Below are 7,266 nucleotides of genomic sequence, written 5' to 3' on the forward strand. Positions count from 1 at the left end.
GAAAGATATAAAGATTTACACTGCAGTGTACAGCCAGAACTCGTTAAACTAATGGATATTCACAGAGTGGCTGTACCGTTGTTATATATATACAGTAGAGTCTCACTAATCCAACACTCGTTTATCCAACGTTCTGGATTATCCAAGCCATTTTTGTAGTTAATGTTTTCAATATATCGTGATATTTTGGTGCTAAATTCATAAGTACAATAATTACTACATAGCATTACTGCATATTGAACTACTTTTTCTGTCAAATTTGTTGTATAACATGATGTTTTGGTGCTTAATTTGTAAAATCATAACCTAATTTGATGTTTAATAGGCTTTTCCTTAATGCCTCCTTATTATCCAAGATATTCGCTTATCCAACATTCTGCTGGCCCGTTTATGTTGGATAAGTGAGACTCTACTGTATATACTTGTTGTGCCCGGCCACGCGTTGCTGTGGCTTTTTTTAGGTGGTTCCGTGTCTTTTTGGGGGGGGGGGGGATCCTTTGTTGGGAGGTGTTAGGTGGCCGTGATTGTTTCCTGGATGCAATTCATTTGCTTTCAGAGTGTTGCTCTTTATTTTGTGTTTTGAGATGAAAGAGTGATGAGTACCAAATGAGTTTGGACCTTCAAAGAGTGGGTGTTTCCCTGTTTTGCGGGGGGGGGGGGTATGAGCGTAAGAACATAGAGACGTAGATGAGAGGTTGTGTTGTCAATTTTCTAGGTTAGGGGGACTTTAGTTTTGTTGTTTTGCCCGGTGGAGTGACACCATTATCCTTATATATATATATATACTAGCTTTGCCCGGCCACGCGTTGCTGTGGCTTATGGGAATCCTTTGTTGGCCAGGTGGAATAGCAGTGAATAGCCTTGCAGCCTCAAAGCCTGGCCGTTTTCTGGAGTAGCTGGAGCTTTTTGATGTATGAACGTAGAGGCATGGATGAGGGGTTGTGCTGCCAGGTTTAGTGTTTCTGGGATGTGTAGTTTTGTTGTTTTGTCCTAGGCCGAAACGCCATTACCCTTTTATATATATAGATAAGAAAGACGGTAAGGAAAGAGTTCAAACCGAGATGATAAAAATGGGCACTATTTTGGCTTGTGTGTGGCTCTTTTCTCTCTTTCTATCATGCACAGTCCCTGGGAGGAATCCAAATGCTGGAGGGAACAAGGGCTGTTTTGTTTCCCTGCCTGAGCAACCAAGAGGGAAAGAGACTTGCTTGTCTCAGCGAAAGCCGCCTCGCTTTTTCTTGCCCGGAGTCCTCGGCATGAACCGGTGGCAAACAAATTGTCCTTTTCTGAACAGTCGGGCTCTTTGGGTCTCCTGACAGGTATCTGCCTTGACATTGCTGGTTGGAGTCAGCAGAAGCAAAAGGCTCCCTTTGCTTTCCCTCCTCCTTTGAGTGAGTTCAGGACAAAGGAGCAGAAAGGCAGGCCGAAGGAGAGAAGGAAAAGAAGAGACATCAGCAATTTTATTTATTATTATCAAAAGGCCCAAAAGCAGGCAGGTGGAAACTTCCATTGATTCCAAAGCCAAATGAGTTAGGGTTGTTCTATGTTGTCCAGGCCGTCTGGCCATGTTCCAGAAGCATTCTCTCCTGACGTTTTGCCCACATCTATGGCAGGCATCCTCAGAGGTTGTGAGGTATGGAGAAAATAAGCAAAGAAGGTTTATATATATACTAGCTGTGCCCAGCCACACGTTGCTGTGGCGAAGTATGGTGGTATGGGAAATAAAAGTATTGAGGAATTGGTGGTAGTTAAAGTAAAGGGTAAAGGTTTTACCTTACATTAAGTCCATTATAAATGGTTTATATAGCTGTGTGGAAGGGCCTTGAGTCTACACTGCCATATAATCCAGTGCAAATCAGATAATCTGTGGAAGAGGCCTAAGTGAGGCCTAACTCTGCCTGTCCCCTGAACTGAGTGGGTTGCAAGGAGACCAAGTGGGCGGAGCTTAGCCTTCTAACTGGCAGCAATTTGATAAAAACAATTATTCCTCTCCCTCTAATTAGGACTTTATTTTTCTTTTCTTTTTGTTGTATGAACGTAGAGGCATGGATGAGGGGTTGTGCTGCCAAGTTTAGTGTTTCTGGGATGTGTAGTTTTGTTGTTTTGTCCTAGGCCAAAATTTCATTACCCTTTTATATATATAGATATATCTGTGGAAAGTTCAGGGTGAGAGAAGTACTCTTGTCAGTTGGAGGCCAGTGTGAAAGTTGTAGTTGTTTTTTTTTAAAAAAAAATAATTTTTATTAGAATTATAGATAGTCTAAACAGTGAAAGTGTGAGAACAATTATATTTATAGCAAAGAAGGGTGAAAGAAGTAAGTAGAACCCGAAAAAGAGATAAGTAAATAAAGAGGAGCGAGAGAAAAATAAAATAAAAATAAGAACAGAACTGATACATTTATATATATATATATATACACAGTAGAGTCTCACTTATCCAACACTCGCTTATCCAACATTCTGGATTATCCAACGCATTTTTGTAGTCAATGTTTTCAATACATCGTGATATTTTGGTGCTAAATTCGTAAATACAGTAATTACTACATAGCATTACTGCATATTGAACTACTTTTTCTGTCAAATATGTTGTAAAACATGATGTTTTGGTGCTTAATTTGTAAAATCATAACCTAATTTGATGTTTAATAGGCTTTTCCTTAATGCCTCCTTATTATCCAACATATTCACTTATCCAACATTCTGCCGGCCCGTTTATGTTGGATAAGTGAGACTCTAATGTACTTGTATTATTTTCCTGTATTTATTATTATTATTTACAGTATTTATTTATTTACAGTATTTATATACAGTATATATTTATTATTATTATTATTATTATTATTATTATTATTATTACATGTATTATTTTACTCTATTATTATTAAAGGGATACATAAGCACATTTACATTGAAGAAGATGAGACTAATGATTTGATCAGAGTTGGACAGTCTTATCTTAAACTTGAGCTTTATGTAAATATTCAAAAACATTTAACCTACGGATGCTTCAATTAATGTAATTTTATTGGTATCGGTTTTTATTTCTGAAATTTACCACCCTTGGCTTATACTGGAGTCAATGTTTTCCCAGTTTTTTTTTCGTGGTGAAATTAGGTGCCTTGGCTTATATTTGGGTCGGCTTATACTCGAGTATATACGGTAATGTAATTTTATTGGTATCTATTTTTATTTCTGAAATTTACCACTCTCGGCTTATACTGGAGTCAATGTTTTCCCAGTTTTTTTGTGGTAAAATTAGGTGCCTCGGCTTATATTCGGGTCGGCTTATACTCGAGTATATATGGTAGTGTAATTTTACTGGTATCTATTTTTATTTCTGAAATTTACCACCCTTGGCTTATACTGGAGTCAATGTTTTCCCAGTTTTTTTTTCGTGGTGAAATTAGGTGCCTTGGCTTATATTCGGGTCGGCTTATACTCTAGTATATACGGTAATGTAATTTTATTGGTATCTATTTTTATTTCTGAAATTTACCACCCTTGGCTTATACTGGAGTCAATGTTTTCCCAGTTCTTTTTTCGTGGTGAAATTAGGTGCCTTGGCTTATATTCGGGTCGGCTTATACTAGTATATACGGTAATGTAATTTTATTGGTATCTATTTTTATTTCTGAAATTTACCACTCTCGGCTTATACTGGAGTCAATGTTTTCCCAGTTTTTTTGTGGTAAAATTAGGTGCCTCAGCTTATATTCGAGTCGGCTTACACTCGAGTATATACGGTACTTTATTAACTTGGCGTGACCTGCGTTGGGATGAATTTTGTCTGGAGTGTGACCATTATGGAATGGGATTTATCCAAATTTGAGGAAACCAGTGCTGATGGAGGGGGCCTAAAAGTGGTAGTCTTGAAGATTTGATCTTGCTTGATTTTACTTACCATATTCCATCTCACTCATTCACAAACACTATAACGTAGAAATAAAAGATGCTGTTGAACCGTGGAACCCACAGAAAGGGAGCATCTCTTTAAGTTTAGAGACTTAAGTGCTTTTTAAAAAAGTATTTTTCCTTTCCTTTTTTTTGGACATAATGTTGAGGAAGGAGCCACGAAACCTGCTGCTTTGTCAAGGTTCATTATGTTCTTGGGTTGTCGCGAACAATAACGTTAAAGTTCAGGGACCAGGGCTTTTGTAACAAGGAAAACCACAAAACGCGTAGTTTTGCTTGAAAGAAGATCGGCGACAACCTTTGCATTGTCTGGCGTAAAATCCGTCCATTTGCTCCGGATTCCCAGACAGGTGCGGCAACGGCGTGCCAGGGAAACTGTTTCAACTGTTTCAACAGCAACCGCAAAAACGGGGTCCCAGGGACAAAAGAGCACAACACAGAAGAAACACTTTTGGGTCAGATGAACTATTCTTCCATGTAGTCCAGCATCAAGGCCTATTCATTTTAGAACCCCAAAATATTTTTTCCAAGCTCTGCTCCATCTAGATCTAGATCTATAGATAGCTAGTAACCAGCTGCTATAAATCACTACTGACCAAGAGGTCATGAGTTCGAAGCCCGGGTCGGGTTAAGCCTCCGACCATTTAAAAAAAAGAAAAGAAAAAAGCCCCGGCTTGCTGTTGACCTAGCAGCCCCGGAAGACAGTTGCATCTGTCAAGTAGGGAAAATTTAGGTACGCTTTATGCGGGAGGCTAATTTAACTAATCTACAACACCATAAAACTGCTCACGAGGAAAAGAATGAGGAAGAACAGCCACCAATGGACGGTGAAGCAACAGCTCCCCCTGTGGCCAGAATCGTGAAGCTGGAAAGATGTTAAAAAATGCCTCTGTGTCTGTCTAAAACTGAATGTTGTTTGTCTGTTGGCATTGAATGTTTGCCATATATGTGTTCATTGTAATCCGCCCTGAGTCCCCTTCGGGGTGAGAAGGGCGGAATATAAATACTGTAAATAAAATAAAATAAATATATCTATATTCTATATCTGGACCAAACTTGGCACACTGCCTCATCATGCCCAACTGAGCATACAGGCAGGGTTTCGGGGTGATTGTTCTTTGGCTCTGGGAGTTGTAGTTCACCCATATATAGTCAGTAGGCATGTCCGATCGATGAAAAAAAATGTTTCAATTCTCGTTTCTAAAGTAGGGGGCGCTGGCGCTTCGATATAGAAAGTATTTCCGATTTTTTCACCCAAAAATGTCAGATATTTCCGAAAATTCGTAATGATTCTAAATGTTTCTAAAATGGCAGACGCGCATGCGCAATCGCCCAAAAAAAAAAAAAAGGAACCTGGGGGGGGGGGGACTTTTACAGGGCTCTCCCACCCTCATTTCTTGAGCTATCCTCATCAACCCTAGCCCCCACCTTTGCGTCCATTGTGGAAGCTTCTGATTGGCTGGGGAGCGGCAGCCATGTTAGGCTGCGCTAAGCTCCCATTCAAGGTAGGTGGCAGAAACAAAAAAAATTTTTAAATATATTTTTGAAAATATATTTAAAAACATTTGTGGGGAAAAATTAATGAAACATTAAGAGACAATTACAGAATGGGCCAACAATAGTTCAAATTACTTTGCTGGTTGTGCTGTGAGACAATGTCTCGGAATGCGTATCAAAAAGCAAGAACAATCCGAAATAATTCCGATATACGATTCAAAACGATATTTTGGACATGTCTAATAGTCAGCACTGAACCCAGCCAACTTCGGATCTGGACCAAACTTGGCACACTGCCTCATCATGCCCAACTGAGCATACAGGCAGTGTTTTGGGGTGATTGACCTTTGGCTCTGGGAGTTGTAGTTCACCCTTATACAGACAGCACTGAACCCAGCTGATGACGGATCTGGACCAAACTTAAGTGATATTTCCTCACATCCCCAAACAACTCAATGCCGTCTACTAATAACCCAGGCACCGCCGGGTCCCCAAGCTAGTTCCATAATAAAAGTGAAAACCCATATGTGTGTATGTGGCACAGGTGTCTGTTCATACAGACAGCCTCCGGCCTCCACAAACAGGTTATAGTTCCCAGTGCTGAGGAGCCACCAAGTCACTCTTTTCCACTGACATTGCGATTACAGCGAGAGCCATGAACATGTATCCCAACCCCTGCCAATGTCCTTCCCAAACACTACGACCCACCACCCAAAAAATGCTTTCATTTGGGGACCATTTCATCCTAGATTTTGCATTTTCTTCCACCACAGGCAGGCATCCCTAAAAACAGGGCTGAAAAACTAGGCTTATACTCGAGTATATATGGTAATTCTACCGTGTAGATGCACCCTGTGCTTTCCTTCATATGGAAGAAGCAGGAAGGGTCTCAGTGGGGGCCGCACCCCAAATGGCCCTGGTCGTGGCACAACTTCTACAGATGGCTTTCCACCAACATTTGCTACCGTGTTTCCCCGAAAATAAGACAGTGTCTTATATTAATTTTTTGCTCCCAAAGATGCTCTAGGTCTTATTTATTTATTTTATTTTATTTACAGTATTTATATTCCGCCCTTCCCACCTCAAAGGGGACTCAGGGCGGATTACAATGAACACATATATGGCAAACATTCAATGCCAACAGACAAACAACATATATAGACAGACACAGAGGCATTTAACTTTTTTTTTCCAGCTTCACGATTCCGGCCACAGGGGGAGCTGTTGCTTCACTGTCCACTAGTGGCTGTACTTCAGAATCGAACATCCCCTCAGGAGAAGGTTAAATTACCTCTGTGTCTGTCTCTGTCTCTGTTCTATGTGTATATGGGCATTGAATGTTTTCCCTATATGCATATAATGAGATCCGCCCTGAGAAGGGCGGAATATAAATACTGTAAATAAATAAATAATAAATAAATGTTCATTTTTTTTTTTTTTTGGTTCAACAATAAATGTGAATTCTTCTTTATGAAAAAATAAGACATCCCCTGAAAATAAGACCCAGCACATCTTTGGGAGCAAAAATTAATATAAGACACTGTCTTATTTTCGGGGAAACAGGATACGTTCCATGTGCCACCACACTGCCGCCTTAACCCTAAATGTCAAATCTGGTGGCTTTTGAATAGCATTTAAATTCCCCCAGCGATAATGAGAATCCACCCCTTCGCTTTGTTCCGTTTTTCTGCCTTTTCCTTGTTTTGTGACCCTCAAGGCGGAGAGCGAGAGAGCGCCGGGCCCAGTAACTCAGCCCAGTCGATGTGTTTTCCGCCTCATTAATTTCTCCCTCAAACTTTAACCCCCCCCCCCGGGTGCCCCCTCCCCGGCTGCCACCCACTGCCAGCCTTCTCT

Source organism: Anolis carolinensis, unplaced genomic scaffold, assembly GCF_035594765.1.
Source record: "Anolis carolinensis isolate JA03-04 unplaced genomic scaffold, rAnoCar3.1.pri scaffold_14, whole genome shotgun sequence".
Classification (NCBI taxonomy): domain Eukaryota; kingdom Metazoa; phylum Chordata; class Lepidosauria; order Squamata; family Dactyloidae; genus Anolis; species Anolis carolinensis.